A 22,208-nucleotide genomic window follows, 5' to 3' on the forward strand; every position below is an offset into this window, starting at 1 on the left:
GGAACTGTGGGTCAATGCTACCCATGGTAGTGGGGATGCGCTCCTCCTACAGAATGCGCATACACCATTGATTTTGTAGAATCAGAGGCTACAGGTCGACTTTAATAAATTCGAACTAATTTTGTAGTGTAGACAAGCCCAGGGAAACAATGTGATTTAGTGGGTGGAGCTGTGGACTGAGAATCAGGCGTTGTGGGGCTCAGCTGTGTCACTGATGCGTAGAGTGACCTTGGGCAAGTCTCTTAACCTCATTCTCTCCATTGGAAAATGTGGATAACAACATTTGTAAAGCATTTTAACCCCCCCAAAGAAAGCTGTAGAGCATTGCTACTACTTTTCTGTGTGGACTAAACCCTGCAGTACAGATTCCTTACTACACAAACCATCATGCTGGCAGGAAATAAAACTAATAATTGGCAGCATTACAGTCCTCTGTCTTTTGACACTCAGTTTGATTTCCAGCTTAGTATTTTGCCAACTTCCTTCAAATGCGTAAGAAATGAGCATTCTAGCCTGTTTCTTGCTACATACTGTCACGGAGTGTGGGGGGACACAAGGCCCTGCACCTCCGACTTCCTGCAATTCACCATGACTCTCAGCCAGCCAGTAAAGCAGAAGGTTTATTTAGACGACAGGAATACAGTCCAAGACAGGTCTTGCAGGCACAGAGAACAGGATCCCCTCAGTTAGGTCCATCTTAGGGTCTCAGGGCACCCTAGCCCCCTTGGGAGGTCAGAGCCCCGTCTGCCTCCCAGCCATGTCACCAGCCAGCTTCTGAAACTCTCCCCTCAGCCACCCTTCCCACAGCCTTTGTTCCGTTTCCCGGGGAAAGGTGTCACCTGGCCTCTAGCCCCTTCCTGGGTTCTCATGTTACATGCTCAGGTATTCTCCGTTGGTCAGTCTCCCATCCCCCAATGCAGACTATCCTAGCCACGCTCCCCTGTCAGCATTCAAAGACCACAGTAAGAACAGTCCCAGTTCATCACACATACCATTGGCCCAATGCATCTAGCTTTTTAAAGAAAAATAAATGTATAAGAAGTATGGCAAAGTCTGCAAGGAGGCTAATAAAACGGCATTATATTTCCCCTCAGTATTTGTCCTACCCCTTAGCTTTAAGAGGGAACTGTTCTGCCCATTAACACCTAATGTTTCTGATGTGTATTCCATGTCGTGCTTCTAGTCTTTTTGCTTTCTTATTGTCCTAAATATTGAATGGACAGTGTGAGGCTCTTTAAAGCAACATTAACAGGCCGGTCCGGCATGCTTGGTACTACTCCCTTTTATTTCAATAGGAACACCACATATGAAGGTATTGGCAAGAGAAGATCTGGATTTTGTAGCCACAAATAGCTAAAATCAGCTGGTACCATGAACAAAACTAGAAAGGGTTTTTGGAACTGGATTAACATGTCATCATCTGGTAAGGAATTAGCCTGCATTAATGTTGCTGATTGTGTATGCCCTGGGACTGTTTAGAAATATGAGCAAATAGGAGGCAGTGTTGTCTACTGGACTGGACAGTGGACTGTTAGAAGACATGATTTCTGTTCCTACTGCTTCCACTGACTAATTTTGTGACCACAGGCAGCTCACTTCATCTCTCTGCCTCTGCCCTCCCACTCCCACCCCCCAACACTGTGTCTTATCTATTTAGATTGCAGGCTCTTCAGGGCAGGCTCTGGCTGTCTCTCTGTGTACAGCACCTAACACCATTGATCCTCTAGGCGCTACTGTAATACAAATAATAAAAAAGGATCTGTAGGACGTGCTCTGAGAAGGTAGGACACTGGGGCCTCCTTACAGATCAAAGACTGTTGAGTTGATTGTATTGGTTATATAGTTTTGGGGACCAAAGCCAATTTGACAGACATTACCCTTTAATTCTCACTCTACCCCGCTCCATGCATGTTCTGTATCTACTGCTACTGTTCCTCTGGGTAGTTATTGTGTTTCATTGTCTTTGCATTATCAGCACGTGCTCATGGTTTCATAACTGCAGCTGGTGCTCATTTAGTCTCTTGACCACAATTTTCTCCAGCCTTGTTGCTGTAATTTTTAGCTAAAAATCATTGAGTCCAGGTTTAGTAGTGAAGTTGGTCCATTCTTTAGGGGGTTCAGCCAGTTTAAGGAAGGCCAAGATTGTGGCTAAATTAAAACTTTTCCTGGGTTCTCTTCTGGTAGGGAATTCAATATTTCTGTGTAGAGAGGGACCAGGGCTTATGTGACTTCTTAGAAGTCCAGGCCGGTTGCCTCTCTAGTTACCAAATGCCTCATTTCCCTGCAAGTCCTGGGTGACTGGCGGGGCATGAAAGACTGAGCACTGCTCTTGGTAGTCCTCCATCAGACAGTTGTCAATCTTGATGCATTTGATGAAATCGTCGAGGCCTGGCAGGAGCTGCATCCATGCCAGATCATCCTTGATCTCCTTAGGGAATTTATCCAGCAGTGGACTCTTCAGTTCAGGTTTGGGGTGGCAGGTGCTATGGCTTGCACTTGCAGGGCCACTTCTGTACGGCACGAGACATTGGTCTTGTTGGGATCCATGCCCACAGAACCAGACCTCTATCCCCCTGAATGATCCCTTCCTTTTAGGGGCAGCTCAAACTGTCAGGAGATCAGGTCATAGGTGGTCAGTCCTAGCAGTCAGACTAAATGTCAGAGCCCAACGCCAAGGCACAGACAGAGCCAGGGATCGAAGCTGAAGGTCAGAACCAATGTCAGACTCCAAATGCCAGAGCCAAGGGTTGAGACCGAGTTGGAGCCAGCAGTCAGAGCCGAGGGTCAGAACTAGATTACCTGGAATAAGGGAAGGCAAGAGCAGGGCTGGTTCGAAGGCAGGAGTGAGGCTGGAACAGGACTGGAACAAACTTGGGTGCAGAGCATGATCTAGGCTGGAGCGGAGAAGAGCAGGAGCACGGCTTGGAGTGAGGCAAGCACAGGGAGGCAGATAAGCCATGGGCATGTGCATTGAGCAGTCACTGACCCTTTGCAGCTGCAGGGCTTAAGAGCAAGGCACCTGACTGCCTTAGTCAATCAGGTGATTTTGCTGTGGCCCAGCTGCACTCATTGTCTGCCCGATGGCTGGGCAGCCACAGCTGAAGGACATGGTTCCTGACACAAGCAGTCAAACTTCTCCTCCTTTCCAGGAATTAAGAGTCACAACTACCCCCAATTGCCACATTTAAGACTTGAGAAAGATGGCCTAAGGAAACACAGAGTAACTAGCACATAAACATCCCATCCCTTTACGCCTCAGCAGGAACCGTACGCACTCTTGGGTTCAGCTTTTCAAGAATTCACCTCTTTAATTTTGCTGTTGTGATGTAATCATAACTCATTAACAAAGCTTTCCTTTCCAGAAACGATCTTTGACAGCACCAGAAAAACATTCATCGTGGGGGAAAAGTCTCATTATTTTAGACCAATAAAGAGAAAGGGAGTTTGGGCCGAATTCTCTTCTGGCATAACTCTGCTGAAGTCAATGAAGCTGGCGGAAGATTTTGACCCAAAGATTACAAGCAAACAGTGTTACAGCCATCCTCTCTCCTTTTAAATCTTCATGTGAAGGCTAGGATTAGAACAGGGTTTAAAAGAGAACTAGATAAATTCATGGAGGTTAAGTCCATTAATGGCTATTAGCCAGGATGGGTAAGGAATGGTTTCCCTTGCCTCTGTTTGTCAGAGGGTGGAGATGGATGGCAGGAGAGAGATCACTTGATCACTACCTATTAGGGTCACTCCTTCTGGGGCACCTGGCATTGGCCACTGTCAGCAGACTGGATACTGGGCTGGATGGAACTTTGGTCTGATCCAGTATGGCCATTCTTATGTTCTTATGTTCATTACGGGCATGACCCTGCAGACCTCATGCAGCTGACTACTGCCACTGAAGCCAAAGGAACAATCTGAGTAGTGACTGTCAAACTGAGTCGGGGTTTGCTGACGCTGGGCTGTGCGGTGCACAAGAGCGCCTGCTACAGAGCATCCTGTGCAGGAACATGCTCAGCAAGCAACAGGAGGGAAACTAGGGCTCTCCCTTACTTCCAAGGAAAGCAGCAAGCATGTGCACTTTTGTTGCTTCATGTAAAGCCACTTTCATGGAACTTTGCCCATGAACTTCATGGCAATCGGGGGAGGTCCCAGATGACTGGAAAAAGGCTAATGTAGTGCCCATCTTTAAAAAAGAGAAGGAGGAGGATCCGGGGAACTACAAGCCAGTCAGCCTCACCTCAGTCCCTGGAAAAATCATGGAGCAGGTCCTCAAGGAATCAATTCTGAAGCACTTAGAGGAGAGGAAAGTGATCAGGAACAGTCAGCATGGATTCACCAAGGGCAAGTCATGCCTGACTAACCTAATTGCCTTCTATGAGGAGATAACTGGGACTGTGGATGAGGGGAAAGCACTGGATGCGTTATTCTTTGACTTTAGCAAAGCTTTTGATACAGTCTCCCACAGTATTCTTGACAGCCAGCTAAAGAAGTATGGGCTGGATGAATGGACTATAAGGTGGATAGAAAGCTGGCTAGATTGTCGGGCTCAACGGGTAGTGATCAACGGCTCCATGTCTAGTTGGCAGCCGGTATCAAGCGGAGTGCCCCAAGGGTCGGTCCTAAGGCCGGTTTTGTTCAATATCTTCATTAATGCTCTGGAGGATGGCATGGACTGCACTCTCGGCAAGTTTGCAGATGACACTAAACTGGGAGGAGTGGTAGAGATAGGATACAGAGGGACTGAGATAAATTAGAGGATTGGGCCAAAAGAAACCTGATGAAATTCAACAAGGACAAGTGCAGAGTCCTGCACTTAGGACGGAAGAATCCCATTCACTGCTACAGACTAGGGACCGAATAGCTAGGCAGCAGTGCTGCAGAAAAGGACCTAGGAGTTACAGTGGATGAGAAGCTGGATATGAATCGACAGTGGGCCCTTGTTGCCAAGAAGGCTAACGGCATTTTGGGCTGTATAAGTAGGGGCATTGCCAGCAGAACGAGGGACATGATCATTCCCCTCTATTCGACATTGGTGAGGCCTCATCTGGAGTACTGTGTCCAGTTTGGGGCCCCACACTACAAGAAGGATGTGGAAAAATTGGAAAGAGTCCAGCGGAGGGCAACAAAAATGATTAGGGGGCTGGAGCACATGACTTATGAGGAGAGGCTGAAGGAACTGGGATTGTCTAGTCTCCAGAAGAGAAGAATGAGGGGGGATTTGATAGTTGCTTTTAACTACCTGAAAGGGGGTTCCAAAGAGGATGGATCTAGACTGTTCTCAGTGGTACCAGATGACAGAACAAGGAGTAATGGTCTCAAGTTGCAGTGGGGGAGGTTTAGGTTGGATATTAGGAAAAAAAATTTCACTAGGAGGGTGGTGAAGCACTGGAATGGGTTACCTAGGGAAGTGATGGAATCTCCTTCCTTAGAGGTTTTTAAGGTCAGGTTTGACAAAGCCCTGGCTGGGATGATTTAGTTGGGGATTGGTCCTTCTTAGAGCAGGGGGTTGGACTAGATGACCTCCTGAGGTCCCTTCCAACCCTGAAATTCTATGATTCTGTGAACACCATAGCAACAAATATGTCCTTTGAACTTCACCTGTCTTTCTCCCTCCTGGGTATCCTGACCAGTCCATATATTGTGAGCATGTGAAATTCAGGAAACTCCCATGCACCATCTAATCCATAATCTCCCTTAGTATACACATAGTCCTCCCGCTGTCTGTTAAGGATGAGGGTTTTCCACAAAGTTAGAGACCTTGGCTAAATGCTAATAAATCTAGGGCACCCATCGTTCCCCTTGTCACACTCTCTTCTTTCCTGCTAGAATTTAGCTCATGCAGTCCCGCTTCTTAAACTTCTAATTAGTTACAACAAATTAATGCTTTGCAGTCAGAGGCCAGGAAATCCCCTCTTCCCCAAGCACTTAAGGCCTCATCCTGAGAGGTGCTCAGTGCCTAAGTCAGTGGAACTGAGGATATTGCCACCTTGCAGGATTGGTCCCCTACCCAGTCCATGGGAGGTGGGGTTCTTCCCTTTGAAGAAGCAGCAGCTTGAGGAAACTGCCTGATTTTGTCTCCTCTCCGGTACCCAGCCTTTTTCCTCCAAGTTTTGTAGAACCTGGTTTCCAAAGGTGGGAGAAGTTTCACTTTCTCTAGTATGATTTCGACCAGAGAGCTGCTTTTTCCCCCATCCTTTCCTCCCTGCTAATTGTAAGTGTGCAGTCAGCCCTGGAAATGCTTGCCCAACACAGTCTAGCTGCAACTCATTCTGAGAGCAGCAGTAACAATTAAAGAGGGAAGATCCCAGGAGGTCCAGGACATTTCCAAAAGCAACTTCCAGTCTTGTCACCCCAGTTCTCCTCCTGGTCTGTGTTCCAATTTACCATTGTTTTGTGTAGGAGGGAAGAAGTGGAAAGCACTGCCTTCTGCCTCACCCATTCGCCCCCCCCCCCACCAAACCAAGAATGAAAAATATTTCACATTTTTATGAACCCCCCAAAAATGTAGATTAATTTTGCTGCTTTTTCCTTGCTTTACACCAGTAACAAAGAATTATTTCCAACTGCTCCATTTGGCTCCAGTTCTATACCCAGCTGACTTATTTTGTGGTGCTGGGCAAGTCACCTGACCTCTGTGTGCAGGGGGGAGGAGGGGTCTGCTGCTGTCTGAACTTACAAGACAGCATGCTGACATGCTCTCAGTCCCCCAAAAACCCACTCTCTCTCCCCCCACATACACACAACACAGTCCCTGTCACACTCCACCCCACCCACCCCCATTTGAAAAGCACGTTGCTATCACCAGTATGCTGGGATAGCTGCCCATTATGCACTGCTCCCAATACTCCCAATGCCGCTGCAAGTGCCACAGATGTGGCCACACCAGTGCATTTGAAGCTGTCAGTGTGGACAGACTGCAGCGCTTTCCCTACTGTGCTTTCCGAAGGAGGATTTAACTCAGCTCTCTACATCTGCAAGTGTAGCCATGCCCTCAGTTTCCCCTCTTCAATCCAGGGATATGGTAGAGAATAGTGCAGGTGAGCCAATAGCATAGCCAGGAGGTGTGCTGATAAGCAGGGTTCTATAAGGCCAGTGGACTACAGCAGAGAAGAGAGTTGGGAATCTCAGTGCTCTCACACAGTAAACACAGAGTGCAGACCCAAGGAGCTTGTTAATCCAGGGCTTCCAGGCTTTGAAAACATAGGTTGGGGAAAAAACATGTCTAGTTTATTACATATAGCAAAGGATCTAAGGATGTCCCTTATTCCTCACCCTTACTGCCTGCCAATCACAGTGCAATCATGAGCAGAGGCCCTGGTCCATGGGCCGATTCCCTCCAGCATTCACCAGTCACGTGCCATGATAACCATAGTTTCAGAAGGTCATTGTCCGTCTGTGCCACACACACAGATGTCCTGCCAGAGGTCAGAATGGGAATGCTGTATAGCCAGTGCTGTGGCAGAGGTCACAGAATGCAATAACTCTGCTAATCACCTATCTGCAGTCCATGCAGACATCAGCTGCATCTACGTGGACTACAGGACACTCATTGGACCAGATTTTCAGAAGTGTTCAGCACCCAGCAGCCCCCTTGGGACTAACTGAGGGCCAATATGGTTTGGTGACATACAGTAATAAGAGACAGAGCCCGCATGGGAGCTCCTGAGAGGAGGTGGAATTTTCAGACCCAGATATGCAAATCCCCACATTGTACAGCCCTGCATGGCCTCACCCCAAACTCATTTGCATATGGTAATCAGCTCTGCATACGTGGGAGCACTTAGCATACTGGGATGGGAAGGGGTGACCCTACGCACCCTTGTGTTCACAACCTACACACTTCTGCAGTTGTAGTTGTACAAAATATGTTCATGAGGTGTCATTTGAAAACTGACTAACACACTGGTTAGTAATAGCACTGTGAAATATACATAACAATGTTATGTATGAAATTAACACATTCGCTCTGTGTACTGTTACTGGAACATGGTTAAGACCAGACGGCCTAGCCTAAGTAAAGGTGATAAACAGGTTTGTCCTCCACAAAGGAATGTGGGTTTATCTCAATTTACATATTAGCTGTAAACAAAGCCATCGAGCTAAACCAGCGGCGGTTATCCTGAGCCTGAACTCTAGAATTAACATGGCTCCTGCACCCCAGAGACACACCGGAGAGTGAATCCGCAGGAGGCCTTTCTGACTTTTAGGACAGACAATTCCTTTGGGAATATACGGGACAGCGAGAGACTCCATCTTTATCCTTCACTTTAAGGAGACAAAGAAACCAAGTGATTTGATTTCTGTGAAGGGTCCTGACCAGGCTGGCCAGTGAAAAGCTGGAAAGATGACTGGGGTGAGAGAAACTATCTTGAACAAAGACCACATCTTGCTAGAATAAGTTTTAGTCTTTTAAATGTGGGTTTTCACTTTTATTTGCTTGCAACTATCTCTACCTTTCTCTCTTTTACTCGGTATCACTTAATCCAGGCTTTTTTGTTAATAAACTTGTTTTGCTTTCATTATAGATCATCAGTACTGGCTAAGATCAGTAAAGGGTTTGCTGCCAGACAGCTGACAGGTTGGAATGTTTAACTGTCTCTGTAGAGGCAGCGAAGCTATCACTGTTTTTGTGAGGGCTGAGTGAGAGGGACTGGTCCCTGCAGTAGGACGATTTGGGGGAAAATTCATGGCTGGCAGGGTACTAAGGTCAGCCGGCAAGGAGTAACCAGGTTGGGCAAAGCGTGAGTGAGGCTTGCGAACTGCTGGTAGGCTGCTGGGGTCAGAGCTCTGAACTAAAGCTGCTTAGACACAAGACAGCCAGGGCTACAAGGCAGACATTGATTGAACCCCTTCCTGGCCTAGATGAACCCCAAAACATCACGGAGGGGATTTCCAGAGATCTCTGACTGGGGCAGGGTGGCTGCTGCTGCGACTGCATGGGTAGGTAGTGGAGCAGGGTGAAGGCCAGGCAGTGGGTTAGACTCAGGGATGGGGACCAGGGTGAACAGTGCAGTTGCCCAATGGGCAGAAGGGAGAAGGAGAAAGCCCAGTTTCACAGATGATGCTGGTCTTTCTCTCATACTGGAGGTAACCTGCTCCCATTGGAACCTGCTGCTGGACCCACAGAGCCAGAACATCTTTGCAGCCCCAGAACAGCTGGAGGGTGGGGGACAGGTAGATCCTCAACAATGCAGTCACTGGCTCCAGCTGGCAAATTGAGAACATTACATAAAAGAATGGAGACTTGCAGGATAGAGCCAAAACCCTGGCAGCGTGCTTGGCTGGGCTGCAGGGCACAGCAAGTCAGAGGGCATCAGCCCCTGGACTAGCCCCACAGAAAAAAGGGCAGCCCCTATGCACCATCTGAAAAAGTGGGGATCAAGACACCCCAGCAATGGCCAGGCAGAGATTAAGCCAGTATGTCAATTACCATAGAGAGCACCAGTGCGTGGCACGTGCAGGGGCAGGGACCATCTCTTTGCTATGTGTGTTTAGAGAGTCTAGCACAATGGACCCCTGGGTGCTACCAGAATACAAATAACAAATGATAATCACCACATATGGAGGGGGGAGCTTAATTTAAAGGTTCCTGCCTAACCTCATTTTCACAAAGGACACAATGCTAGAACTACTGCCTAGCACTATTCCCCCACCCTACCTGTCCTCATTCATGACACAGTGTCCTGGATGTTGCTCTAGCTATAACACCAACAGTTCACTTATGTCCCCATCAGAGCTGGCTGCTGACTGAGCTGTAGAGGGCAGTTACATCTCCTGGGTCATCCACTCTTCAAGAGGGGACCTTGGCTGCTGGCAAGTTGAGCAGGCAAGGTTCTTTTTCTTCAACAGAGACTCAGGTGTCTACACATAAGAGTGCAGCGACACATATGAAAACCAGTGGAACCATCTGCTACTTCCCCTAGCCAAGAAATGCCACTCCCAGCCTCATCCAACCACCCCAGCATGTATTGTCCTCCAGACTCATCACCTAGGATCCCTCCCTTTGACAGCCCGTCTCCTGGTCCCAGGAGTCACGGCACACATTCCACCTGCTGCTTTCCAGGGACCCTAATATAAGAGCCTGCTCTGGATGAGGTCACTGATGGAATGCTATGGGGCCGGGAGCACTCTGTGGAAATCAAGCAAGAGAACATTAGAGACTAGACCCAAAGACATGTTGCTCTCAGGGAGACTCCAATGAAACTGACTTGTACATCACCCGCACAGATGCATATGATCAATGTACACCACACACAGGCCACATGCAAAGCATTATCTTTCATGGCTGCCACTCTAAGGAGGCTGCAGATTCCACAACATCCATTGCTGATATGCCCAGGCAGCTACTGGAGCACAGAAAGCAGCAGCCCTCAACTCTCCATCAGTCCTTCCCCAATCCCACACTGTGTTAGTACACACAGATAGGGGGATTGATAAAGGTCTGCCCCTCCACCCCCACCCCAATCCAGTTCTCCCCACCCCATTTGCAACCCCAAACAGAACACTTACTGGTATAACCCCATAACCCCTGGCACCTAGGGAGTCACCAATGAGCCCATAACTGATGCTGCTTCTAACACCAGCATGCAAAATCTGTCCCTAGCCCTTACCTCACCTACAGTAGCATCCTCTGACCCCACAGTACTAGGTCCTGGCTAGAGTTCTCCTCTCATGAAGTAGAGGAAAGTAACGTAGAAGCTAAAGAGCTAGTATCAAGCCTGCTCTTTTGAGTGTTGGATCTTGGATCTCTTCTGTCTAGAGGGAAGCTGTTCTGAATCACTGGCAATTCCTTCTGGCTTCTGCCCACCTGGCCCAAATATGAATCCAAAACACTGAGAACAAGTTTGGGGTGTGGAGAATCTGGGATTCAGATCTGGGCATGTGGCAGTGGCCTTTTCTTTTTTATGATGAAGAACAAAGCCCGCCCATTTTCTCCCAACACACCCTTAACCAGGAGATCCAGGGAAAAGCTGGGGGACCCTGTGGGCCAAAGGGGTGATGGATTTTTCACCACTGGAGTGCTCTAGTGTAAGAAGAAATAATGGAGTGGGGTAGGAGAGATCTACCTTGACTGGATGAACTGAGTCAATTTGCACCCAGAGCCAAGAAGACACTATCTAGCAACTTGGAAGCTGAGAGTGAAAGTTAACCCAAAAGGATGCTCCAGAAGAGTCACTGCTGGCCTACAGAAAAGACACAGCAAATAGATCCTATTCAAGGATATGGCTACAATTCAATCACTGGCATTCAAATAAGCAAATCACACCAAAATCAAATGTTTCTTACAGTCTCTCCCAAGTGGATCATCATTTAGGCTAGAGACCAGTTCCCGAAGGCTTGTGTCTCATTTGTCAGTCAAGAGAGTCTTAAAAGCAGTGTCAAACACAGGGCCGGCTCCAGGCACCAGCCTACCAAGCATGTGCTTGGGGCGGCACCTGGAGGGGGGCGGCGCTCAGGGTTGGGTTTTTTTTGTTTTTGTTTTAAACATACTGGGGCTGTTGGGGTGCCCGGTGGTGCTCCGGCCCGAGAGCGGGGCCGTGGCCGGGCTCTCCGCCCTCCTCCCGGCGCTCCGGCCGGTCGGGGAGAGCAGGGCCGCGGCCAGGCTCGCCGCCCTCCCCCGGTGCTCCGGCCGGCCAGGGAGAGCGGGGCTGCCCTCCCCCGGCACTCCGGCCGGCTGGGGAGAGTGGGGCCGCCCTCCTCCTGGTGCTCCGGTGGGTTGGGGAGAGCAGGGCCCACGCCGGGCTCGCCACCCTCCCCGCGGCGCTCCGGCCAGCCAGGGAGAGCGGGGCCATGGCCGGGCTCGGCGCCCTCCCGTGCCGCGCTCCCCGCTGGGGGGCGGGGAGCAGCGGAGGTTTTTTTGCCTGGGGCGGCAAAAAAGCCAGAGCCGACCCTGGTCAAACATCAGTCAAAAACGACTCATCTGGAACCTTAGCTTGGTCCTCAGAGCCCTATTCAGCTCATCATTCAACATCCTGAGTACAGTTCTCTAGTTTCCTTTCCACTGAAGTATCCTTTGTGATCATTGCTACTAGAAGAAATACAGAACTAGTGGCTCTGTCCACAGAGACCAGCTCTGCCTCTTCCATAAAGAGGACAGCATGGTTTAAGGACTGATCTAGCCTTTGCTCCTCAGCAGAAAGCTTTTTCTCTAGGTGAGAGGATATTATCATTCCATCCTGCTGCCAGATGTTAAACCTCTGAAGGCAAAGGAAGCAGGCTCATGCTTGATGTTCAAAGAGTAATCAAAACTTACACCAAAAGCATAAAATCCTCCCTGAAACCCATCTTTCTGCTCTCTGCCACTTGGCAATTAAAGCGAAGGAAGCCTTGAAAAGATCTATAGCTAAATGGCTTATAGTACGCATCACAAAGGTTCACAAAGCCAAAAAGGTGTAACTCCTTCAAAATGCATTAGAGAACAGTCACCCAGATCGCAGGCTAAAAAGCTGTGTTCTTATGAGAAAATGTAAATCATTTTATTCAGAAAACTTTCCCTCCCTGGGACACGTATTCACTATTGGTTACATTCTACCATAGGTTTTGCAGACACAGATAAGGGGGACAAAACACAGCCATTTTCTCTTATCTGTTTGTTCCAGGGTGACCAGATAGCAAGTGTGAAAAATCAGGACAGGGATGGGGGGTAATAGGCACCTTGCAGGGCTGCCCAGAGGATTCAGGGGGTCTGGGGTCTCCCCCACCGCCAAATTGCCGCCAAAGACCCAGCGCTTCGGCGGCGGGTCCTGGGGTGGAAGGATCCCCCACCACGGGTCTTCAGGGCACTTCGGCGGCAGGTCCTGGAGCGGAAGGACCCCCTGCCGCCGAATTGCTGCCAAAGACCCGGAGCGGAAAAAGCTTCGGAGGCCCGGGCCCCACGAGAGTTTTCTGGGGCCCCCGGAGCAAGTGAAGGACCCCACTCCAGAGGCCCCGAAAAACTCTCATGGGGGCCCCTGCGGGGCCAGGGCCTGGGGCAAATTGCCCCACTTGCCCCCCCCTCTGGGTGGCCCTGGCACCTTGTGGCAGGCCAGAGGTAAACCCCTTGAATGCCCTGCTAAAATGCTGGTGAGGCCCTAATTTCTGATAGGGAGGCCAGGTGTGGGAGCCCAGCTGCAAGCCCTAACGAGGGCTGGCTCAATGCTATGAGTTGAGTTAAGTAGCGACAGCTGGGCTGAAGAGGAGGACGGCTATAAAAGCCCAGGGGAAAGCTCAGTCGGGAGACTAGCATGGGAGGGGATAGAAGGGTTACGTCTCTGGCCTGGTCCACACTAACCCCCCACTTCGGACTAAGGTACGCAAATTCAGCTACGTTAATAATGTAGCTGAATTCGAAGTACCTTAGTCCGAACTTACCGCGGGTCCAGACGCGGCAGGCAGGCTCCCCCGTCGATGCCGCGTACTCCTCTCGCTGAGCTGGAGTACCAGCGTCGACGGCAAGCACTTCCGGGATCGATCCCAGAAGATCGATTGCTTACATCCGGACCAGGAAGTAAGTATAGACGTACCCTCTGTCTCCTCACCAAAGGAAAGCAGCCTCATGGGCCAGGAGACCCTGGGAAGGTCTGACTGGGGATAGCCGCTGGGGGAAAAAGGGAGATAACACTGTTGCACTATAAATAAAGACACAAGGGTGAAGCACCAAAGAAGGCATGGGGACTCTTTATTTTAACCAGCCAACACAGGGCACAGGCACCAGAGAGTGGAAACCTGTGTGTACCCTGTGACACACCTATTTAAGAAAAAGTCTCATATATCAGGACTGTCCCTATAAAATCGGGACATCTGGTCACCCTAGTTTGTTCCCTGGTACCTATGTCCAATATTTCAGTCCATACCCAAATTTGAACACAGTGTGTTATTCAGCTTGTCATCCTACTTGGAATAGTTTCATGGTTCTCTTCAAATATTCCATGTGTTCATTAGAGACATAACTCCAGTGTCTAAGACATGTATTAAGATTTCCAGCTTTGGAAAACTGCCACCCTAACATGGGTCCAACAAGAAGAAAGTTAACCCCATGCTGAACAACAATTAATCTGATTTTGCTCTGCAGTCTGCCTGGGAAGAATATCCCCACAGTAGGATTGGCAAACCATGGATACTAGGAGAATGCAAATTACCAGGGAAAGCAACATTTCTCTCTCACAAAATATGCCATCACTGAGGCTAGATAGCAAGGCACATTAGTGTAGTATTGGAAAGATGCACACAAGAGCATACACAAGTTTTTCATGTGCACAAAACAGAGACCATTTGGGGAGTTTAGTCCCATTATTCTGTTCAGTAGTCAAACATATGTGAACTGTGAGTTGTAGACTCAAGAAACTGTGGAGGGGGGAGAAGCAGAAAGATAGATTCAGGAGCATTAGAAGAATATACTTTTTTAATTTTAGCTCCTGTAGGAATTGAAGTAACTTAGGGTATGTCTACACTACGAAATTAGGTCAATTTTATAGAAGTCGATTTTTAGAAATAGATTTTATACAGTCAATTGTGTATGTCCCCACTAAGCGCATTAAGTCAGCGGAATGCGTCCTCAATACCATGGCTAGCATTGACTTACGGAGCGATGCACTGTGGGTAGCTATCCCACAGTTCCCGCAGTCTCTGCTACCCATTGGAATTCTGGGTTAAGCTCCCAATGCCTGATGGAGCAAAAACACTGTTGCAGGTGGTTTTGGGTACATAGAATCATAGAATCATAGAATATCAGAGTTGGAAGGGACCTCAAGAGGTCATCTAGTCCAACCCCCTGCTCAAAGCAGGACCAATTCCCAGCTAAATCATCCCAGCCAAGGCTTTGTCAAGCCGGGCCTTAAAAAGCTCCAAGGAAGGAGACTCCACCACCTCCCTAGGTAATGCATTCCAGTGTTTCACCACCCTCCTAGTGAAATAGTTTTTCCTGATATCCAACCTGGACCTCCCCCACTGCAACTTGAGACCATTGCTCCTTGTTCTGTCATCTGCCACCACTGAGAACAGCCGAGCTCCATCCACTTTGGAACCCCCCTTCAGGTAGTTGAAGGCTGCTATCAAATCCCCCCTCATTCTTCTCTTCTGGAGACTAAACAATCCCAGTTCTCTCAGCCTCTCCTCATAAGTCATGTGCTCCAGACCCCTAATCATTTTTGTTGCCCTCCGCTGGACTCTTTCCAATTTTTCCACATCCTTCTTGTAGTGTGGGGCCCAAAACTGGACACAGTATTCCAGATGAGGCCTCACCAATAGGCCTCACATGTCGTCAGTTGCCCCTCCCTCCCTCCCTCTGTGAAAGCAATGACAGATAATCGTTTCATGCCTTTTTTCCTGGGTTACCCGTGCAGATGCCATACCACGGCAAGCATGGAGCCCGCTCAACTTACTGCTGCTGTTGTGAGCATTGTAAACACCTCGCGCATTATCCTGGAGTATGTGCAGAACTGGGCTAAGAGACGCCAGCACAAGGATGATTGTGATGAGGACATGGACACAGATGTTCCTGAAAGCACAGGCTGTGGCAATTGGGACATCATGGTGGCACTGGGGCTGGTTGATACAGTGGAATGCCGATTCAAATAAGCACAGACTGGTGGGACCGCATAGTGTTGCGGGTATGGGACGATTCACAGTGGCTGTGAAACTTTTGCATGCATAAGGCTACTTTCCTAGAACTTTGTGAGTTGCTTTCCCCCACCCTGAAGCGCAGGAATACCAAGATGAGAGCTGCCCTGACAGTTGAGAAGCGAGTGGTGATAGCCCTGTGGAAACTTGCAAGACCTGACTGCTACCAGTCAGTCTGGAATCAATTTGGAGTGGGCAAGTCTACTGTGGGGGCTGCTGTGATCCAAGTAGCCAATGCAATCACTAACATTCTGTTACTAAGGGTAGGGACTCTGGGAAATGTGCAGGTCATAGTGGATGGTTTTGCTGCAATGGGGTTCCCTAACTGTGGTAGGGCGATAGACGGAACACATATCCCTATCTTTGCAACGGAACACCTTGCCAACCAGTACGTAAACCACAAGGGGTACTTCTCAATGGTGCTGCAAGCACGGGTGGATCAGAAGGGACATTTCACCGACATCAACATGGGATGGCCGGCAAAGGTGCATGATGCTCGCATCTTTAGGAACTCTGGGCTGTTTGAGCAGTTGCAAGAAGGGACTTACTTCCCAGACCAGAAAATTACTGTTGGGGATGTTGAAATGCCAATAGTTATCCTTGGGGACCCAGCCTACCCCTTGCTCCTATGGATCATGAAGCCTTACACAGGCAGCCTGGACAGTAGTAAGGAGCAGTTCAACTATAGGCTGAGCAAGTGCAGAATGGTGGTAGAATGTGCCTTTGGATGTTTAAAAGCTCGCTGGCGCTGTTTGCTGACTAGGTTAAACCTCAGTGCAACCAACATTCCCATTGTTATTGCTGCTTGCTGTTATTGCTGCTCCATAATATCTGTGAGAGTAAGGGGGAAGACGTTTATGGCGGAGTGGGAGGTTGAGGCAAATTGCCTGGTGGCCAATTTTGGGCAGCCAGACACCAGGGCAATTAGAAGAGCACAGCTAGGCACACTGCACATCCCAGAGGCTTTGAAAAACAGTTTCATGACTGGCCAGGCTACGGTGTGACAGTTGTGTGTGTTTCTCCTTGATGCAAACCTGCCCCCTTTGTTGATTTTAATTCCCTGTAAGCCAACCACCCTCCCCCTTCAAAATAAAGTAACTATTGTTTTGAAACCATGCAATAATTCTTTTATTAATTAAAAAAAAAAATGAGATAACTGACAAGGTATCCCAGGGGGAGGGAAGGACAAGGCCACATTGCTTATTGTAGCCACACTACAAATCAAAACTGTTTGAATGACAGCCTTCTGTTGCTTGGGCCATCCTCTGGAGTGGAGTGGCTGGGTGCCCGGAGCCTCCCCCCACGTGTTCTTGGGTGTCTGGGTGAGGAGGATATGGAACTTGGGGAGGAGGGCAGGCGGTTATACAATGAATGCAGCGGGGGTCGGTGCTCTTTTTGGCTTTCCTGCAGCTCCAACAGACATTTCATCATGTCCGTTTGCTCCCCCATTAGCCTCAGCATCGCCTCCTGCCTCTGCTCTTCACACTCACTCAATTCTTTCCTGGCCTCTTCCACTGAATGCCTCCATGCATTCAGCTGTGCCCTATCAGTGCGGGAGGACTTCATGAACTCAGAAAACATGTCATCGCGAGTGCGTTTTTTTCGCCTTCTAATCTGCGATAAACTCAGGGACGGAAATGATAGAGGGAGCATAGAAACATTTGCACCTGGGTGGAGATAAAAAGGGAGTGTAAAATTTAAGATGATACATTTCTGAGAACAAAAGGGAGACTCTTTCACAGTGAATCAAGCAATTCAGAGCAGACAGCACATGTGCTTTAGGTACAAGGTCACATTTTGCCTTTTATATTGAGCACCTGCCAATATGGTGACACATCACAAACGGCTGGGCAACAGAATTTGTTTTTCAGGCAGCCATGGTTTTGGTACGCGGGGTTGGCTTCTTACGCCTTCATAATATGTGAGAATGGTTTCAAACTGCAGTGCCGTCCTTTCCGTTAGCAAGCACTGCCGGTTGGGTTTCACATTTAAAAGGAGGGGCTGCCATTTTCGGGTGGATGTACAGCACACACCTCCCAGCTGTGTGGCTATTCTGTGTGGCTATTCTCTGGGATGATTCCTTTTAGCCAAGCGCAAACAGCCCAGCATGAACAGGGTCCTTTTAATGTTCCCTTACAAAAATTCCCTTATTTCAATGAGGTGACCATGAACGATATCACTCTCCTGAGGTTAACACAGAAAGATACAGACCGAATGTTGCTTGAATGCGACCAAAACCCAGGACCATTCGCTGCCATGCTTTGTGCTGCAATGATTCCAGACTACTTGCTACTGGCTTAGTGTGGTAAAGTGTCCTACCGTGGAGGACAAAATAAAGCAGCCCTTCCCAGAAACCTTCTGCAAAGGCTTTCAGAGTACCTCCAGGAGAGCTTCATGGAGATGTGCCTGGAGGATTCCCACTCCATCCCCAGACACGTTAACAGACTTTTCCAGTAGTTGTACTGGCTGCGAATGCATCCCAATTCTTCAGGGCAAATCAAACATTAAACACTATTGCTTTAAAACCCTGTACTGTAGTTACAAATGTGCACTCACCAGAGGTGCCTTCTCCGGCTTCAGGGTCGGGGATCCTGCCTTGGGAGGGTATTGGCTCCAGGGTGATGAAAAGGCCCTGGCTGCTGAGGAGAATGGATTCACCGGATTCACCGCTTGCCTGCTGCTCCTCCTCCTCCTCTTCCTCATCCTCCACTCTGTTGCGTGAGACTCCCCCTTGCAGGTGTCCATGGGAGTGGCAGGGTAGTGGTAGGGTTCACCCCCCCAGAATGCCATGCAGCTGATCATAGAAGCGGCATGTCTGGGGCGCTGATCCGGAGTGACCGTTTGCCTCCTTTGTCTTTTGGTAGGCTTGCCTGAGCTCCTTAACTTTCACGTGGCACTGCTGTGTGTCCCTGTTGTAGCCTCTCTCCATCATGCCCTGTGCGATTCTGGCAAATATATTAGCATTTCTTTGTTTTGATCGAAGTTCTGCATGCACAGATTCTTCTCCCCATACAGCGATCAGATCCAGTGTCTCCCTTTCAGTCCATGCTGGAACTCATTTGCAATTCTGGGGGGACTGCATGGTCACCTGTGCTGCTGAGCTCGCCACACTGACCAAACAGGAAATGAAATTCAAAATTTCCCATGGCTTTTCCTGTGTACCTGGCTAGTGCATTGGAGTTGAAAGTGCTGTCCAGAGCAGTCACAATGGAGCACTCTGGGATAGCTCCCGGAGGCCAATACCGTCGAATTGCATCTGCACTATCCCAAATTCGACCCAACAAGGTCGATTTTAGTGCTACTCTCCTCGCCAGGGAGTACAGAAGTCGATTTTAAGAGCTCTTTAGGTCGACAGAACGGGGTTGGTTGTGTAGACGCATTCATTTTAAAATCGACCTAACGCAGCTAAATTTGACCTAACCCCATAGTGTAGACCAGGGCTTAGATTGAAAAGATTCCCATACAGTTCCATACAGAAAGGAAGAAACCTCAGAATTAGAACAAGTCTTTGTCAAAGCTAAATAAAGTCTTTTCAGTCTGGCACGAGCCTCTGTCTAAGCCCAGTTTCCCCAGCTGGGTTAAACCATCCCAGACTAAATCCAGCCACTGCCAAGCCTCAATTCCCAGGCTAAACTGAGTCTTTTGTAAATGGAGCAGGTCTCAATTGAAGTCAGGCTCCAAGGCGAACGTCATTCCCAGGTCAATGAAATCCTCCAAAGCCAAAAAGAATTCTTCTCTAAAGTATGCTTCCCAGGCCAACATAGGCCTTGTCTACACTGGAAAGAGTTAGCAAGGGTAGCTGTACCGGTGTAGCTATACTGGCAAACCCTCCTAGGGGAGACGCATCTGAAATCCATAAAAACACTCTATTGTGAGTATATCTTATACCAGTTCCTGAACTATACTGGGAAAAGTACTTTTTGCCTATATAACTGCATCTACACTAGGTCTGTTGCTGGTACAAAAATCACTCCCCTTTGTGACAGATAGCAATTTCCTGCAATATCATGGACAGACCTGACTGAATTAGGTTTAAGTATTTTATAAGAGTTCATTGTATTAAAAATGCAAATGTTTATGAGTTATTGTGGGATTGCGTGCAATGCCTCTAGGGTGGAAACATGGCTAATGGGGCCATGTTATGGGGACCATGTTATGAACTTCAAAGGGCTAGTTGAAACAATGTGAAATTTAAGTTCCGTGGATTTGGGGGAAAATCCCTAGGGGGAGGTGTAAGTAAATGTAACTCCTCTGCTTATGCAAGAACTCAGCCTTTTGTATCTTCACCCTGAGAAAGGGAACTTTGTCTGTTGACCACTTGTTCCATGGGGACAGATCAAAGACCCAAAGGGTATAAAGCACTAACTCACCAAGGTTTTTGTTCTGAGCGCAGGCAGTTATGAACTTGTAACCACAGGAAAACCCTCAGTGGGGTTTGAAGGACTGTTCACCTGCCAGAGCCCTTAATGGAGTTGGGGTGATCTCTGGTGAGCTTATTAGCATGTATATAGTTTTTTTTATTGTTTTAATAGGATTCTTCTGTAATGCTTTTACCTTAAGAATAAATGTGCTTGCTTAGAAAGAGCTGTGTGGTAACTTAACTGTGGCAATTATGCTGTTTTCAGCCTCTGGGGAAGGAAGACATAGCAGGCCTGGTGAGGCAGTCTGCCTTTTGGGGGATTCACAGTGTAGGCCGGCAACTGTGCATACTGGAAATGCCCCGGTCAGGAGGGAAAGAGACCGTTTCTGCCCAAGAATGGCAATAGCTGGAAAGGTGAAGGCCTGAACGTGTGCCTGAGGGGAACAGATGCAGTTGTGTCACCCCAAACCAGCATAACTATATAGTGGCAAAGGCGTCTAGTGTAGACCATGCCTAAGTCGTACAAAGCTAGAAGGGCCCTGTGTCTAAGCCAAGCTCCCAGGCCAGACTGACTCACAGCTAGGATATGTTTTATAGCTTCTTAGCCCCACTTCTATTAAACTCCAGCCAATCAGCAGTCACGCTCAGTGACGGACCACTTCGTCATGCACCCCTGTCCACTCACTGGCTTTGTCTGTCACTTGCTGTCTGATTCTTTTTTCTCCCCACAGCCTTCCTGGTAGTTTCTCTTTATTCCTGACCAGCTATAGTTCTGAATGCATGTGTGAATGGTGTGATGTAAACTTCTCCGAGACATTAGGAGCTAAAAGGTTGTGGCATTTTCCACTGGATGGGCACGTGTCCATTTTTTTTTTTTCTTTCAAGGTCTTAGATTTCACTTATGATCTCACTACCCTGATGATATGGCCATTCTTAATCTGTATTTCTTAAAATTGGCTTCTCCATTATCTCCAGTGTTTTTCTAAATTGTGCATGCACTATGACCGGTATAACTTCTTCAGTCACTACTTACTACTCTTGCTTTGGCAGAATAGGAGATGAAATCCTATCAGTCTCCCTTAGATTTTTAGTTTCACTATTTGGGATGAGACTGAAAAGTCCATTTTTATTTGCTTAAGAGGTGATGCTGTTTCTTTATTTGGAATTTTTGAAAAATCACAATCAGGATTAAGATTGATGATAAAGAAAGATTCCTAGTTAAATCCTGTAAAATTACATTCTGCTTTATAAACATGAACATATCCCTCTCTGGTCAAGGAAATGAAAGAAAGATGCAAGGAAACAATACCACCCGAATAAAAGAAAATATGAAAATTAGTATCTAAAGAAGAACAATTGAAGCAAACAGTTATTGTAAAACAAGTCCATGGCATAATAATACACAATAGTAAAGTTACTAAAAAAGTCCAGTGACCAATTGTAAAAATCAATATTGTTTTGATATCTCAATAGGAAATATGTATCTAGAATGGTAAGAGAGTGCTCTAGGTATACTAAAATCTCTGATATAACATTATATGGCTGTGTAGTCTAGGTTCCATGTCTTTCACCACAATATTATCTATAGTGGACTCACAAGTCAGGTCACCCACTATTGTGGATGTGGCATGTAGATAAGTTTTCAAATTATATTTGTTTAGATTTTTGCTCCAATGAAGACAGCTTTCTGGTCCAAGTAAAACAAAGCCATGCCTCCCTGATACTGCACCTTGTATTAGCAGGAGAAAACTCTGCATTTTAATTCTGCTTGTGACTCCTCTCTGCACTCACTAAAAAAGAAACAGCACTGAGTTTGTGTAGCTCTTGCTTCATCTGGAACCACCAACGTTTTTTCCACCAAATAGTTTGTTACGACACAGATAAAATAGCTTTAATGCCAAGTCCCTGTCAGTTGCAAAAAAAAAAAAAAAAAAAAATAGGGAGATAATCCATTGCAATCTAGTCAGAGCTCACAAGCTTCCTGAAGATCTTTGGTCAATCATTTCTGACTGTTGTCATTTTACTCCTTTAGTTTGAAGGCCCTGTGAGCTTTGGGGAAAGCTGGATCTAAAAGAAAAAGCAAAGTGCCTTGTTTCTGCAGCAATCTGAGGGAAATTCTACGACAGCTTCAGATGAACATAAAAGGGAGATTTCTAATTAAATATGAAAATTAACACTGCCCTTAGTACAGTGGCCCAATGTTATTTATTTTCAGATTCCATTTATTTTATGCCATTCTCACATTTTCAGCATGCCA

General features: G+C 47.7%; 1 protein-coding gene across 4 annotated transcripts in view; it reads right to left on the reverse strand.

Annotated features, from left to right (window-relative positions):
• NRG2 (neuregulin 2) overlaps window positions 1–22,208 on the reverse strand; it is a 331,862-nt gene that overhangs the window by 279,692 nt on the left and 29,962 nt on the right. The window contains exon 3 of one of the 4 annotated variants that reach the window (XR_004646759.1): window positions 20,165–22,018. The exons of the other annotated variants lie outside the window; for them this stretch is intronic. The gene's annotated coding sequence lies outside the window, so the exon portion shown is untranslated. Of the gene's footprint in view, window positions 1–20,164; window positions 22,019–22,208 lie in introns of those variants that run through there. 4 annotated transcript variants of the gene reach the window in all.

Source organism: Trachemys scripta, chromosome 8, assembly GCF_013100865.1.
Source record: "Trachemys scripta elegans isolate TJP31775 chromosome 8, CAS_Tse_1.0, whole genome shotgun sequence".
Classification (NCBI taxonomy): domain Eukaryota; kingdom Metazoa; phylum Chordata; order Testudines; family Emydidae; genus Trachemys; species Trachemys scripta.